Genomic DNA, 2207 nt, shown 5'->3' with positions numbered 1-2207 from the left:
GTGTGTGTGTGTGTGTGTGCACGCGCGTGCCCGAGGAGGTTTTGGTGTGTGTGTGTGTGTGTGTGTGTGTGGAGGGCGGCGGCGGGGTGTGTGTTTGAGGAAATGACGCGGCTACTGAAAATTTTACTACGCGGGAGTCAAACGCGGGAGTGAAATGCCAGGGCTATTGAAAATTTGGATGATGGTGCATCGCAGACGGTCCGGATATAACAACCGTGTGTTATGAAACAGAAAAACTCTCGAGGCTGGCAGATATTTTCTAGGGATGCATGCGGTATTGGGAACAAGAAACATCACACATGGTCGAAACATAATAAATGTGTTATCAAACAGAAAAAAGCTGCAGGTGGGTAGATATTTTGAGAGGGGAAGCCTCGTCGAGCCCAATGTACTGTGCAGATGTGCATGACAGGGGCACCGGCGTGGCACACAATTAGTGTGAGTGAACCGTGTCTGTTGCGTCATCCGACTTGTCTAATGTTCATAAATTTGGCGAAAAATGACTCGGGAGAGGGTTAGAACGCGAACACACTTGCATGCGGACCAAATTTATGTATGAAAAGGATGGTTTGATGTTCAAATACCAAATGCAACTTCGATGTGGCACCTATCTCGCAAAGCGCACGGTATTGCTTGTCCCCCTCATGTCAGCACGAAGGGAATTCTAAGCTATGAATGCATGCCCCCCATCGTGTCGGCACGAAGGAAATCCTAAGCTATGAATGCCTGACCCCCCCCCCCAATCGAGGTTCACCTAGCAAAGTGCGAAGTAGCAGCCCCCCCACACACACCCACTTTCAGTCGGCGGGCCAGAGAGGCATCTCACCAAGATGGATCGTAAAACAGACCAAGAATAATCCACCTTGGTCGTACAACCTCTTTCTTGTTGTTGGTCAAAGTGATGGTCGTCCATGCGACCCCGAAGATGGGCTAGCTCGCCAATAATCACACAAGTAGCTAGTCCCCGAAGACAACCACTGCATACGTGCGGGCCAAACATATGTATGAAGAGGTGTGTTTTGAATACACAATGGAACAACTTTGATATGGCACCGTGCTTTCCAACCAGAAATCCCCACACTAAGTGAGGGTTAGGTTGACGATGCATATGTATGTCACACCACACTTCAAGCCGATGATGAGAATTCGTGCATGCATGCGTGCATAGTATGCGCTCAAACTTAATTAGGTTTGAATCTCACCATGACCTATACTACGATAACACGAACCAAAGGAAGAATCCGCCATGGTAACCTATCTTGTTGTCGGTCAAGGTGATCATGGATGTCCACGCGGGCCCACGAATATATAGGCTTGTCGCCGATAACCATGCGAGGGAGTGTACCGTTCGAAGACAACCACTACATGCATATGTATGTAGGTGATGTGTGCATGCATGTTTGAATACCATTTCACAATATTGATGTGGCGCATGCATCAAAAATCATACAGTCCCCACACAAAGCGATATCGGTTCATAACGTGTCATTGTACTAGCCACTTCGACTCGATGGGAGGGATTCATGCGTACACATGCATGTGTGTGTGCTCGAATTGTATCATGTCATCCCAGAGCATACCATTAGAGAGATGCTCCCATATATACTATATTACAAACAAAAAAATAATCTCCTCCTAAGTCAAATTAACCTCTCTCGTTGTCAGGCACAAAGTAGTGACGGACCAAGCAGGCCCACAGATGGAAAGCATTGATATCACTGATAACCGCTTAAATGGGTGCGAGAGGACAACCACCATCACTTTGCATGTGCGCCAAACATACGTTGAATACCAAAAATGCACAACTTTGATGTGTCACATGCCTCAAAAACCGTAAAGTCCCCACACAGAGTGAGATTCATGAAGCGTACTACATATGATGGCCCCTTCCCCCTCTTCGGCGTATACTATATGCTCCTACCGTAATACAACCCAAAAATAATCCTCCTCGATGGTGAAATTAATTAACCTCTCCCGATGTAGGTCAAAGTGATGCATGCATCGACGATGGCCTCATGGGCCCACAGATGGAAGCGTCACACATGAGTGTCCTAGCTAGGATAACCACCGCCTACATGCATGTGGTCCAAAGAGATGTTGTGTGATGTTTAGCCAATTTCACAACTTTGATGTGGCACATACCTCGGAAACTAAAAGTCCCGACACTGAGTAACGTGTACTTGTTCACGGACACGTACGTATAGTAT

This window comes from Triticum dicoccoides, chromosome 3A, assembly GCF_002162155.2.
Source record: "Triticum dicoccoides isolate Atlit2015 ecotype Zavitan chromosome 3A, WEW_v2.0, whole genome shotgun sequence".
NCBI lineage: Eukaryota > Viridiplantae > Streptophyta > Magnoliopsida > Poales > Poaceae > Triticum > Triticum dicoccoides.
The sequence above is the reverse complement of the archived record's forward strand: the minus strand, read 5'-3'. Positions refer to the sequence as shown.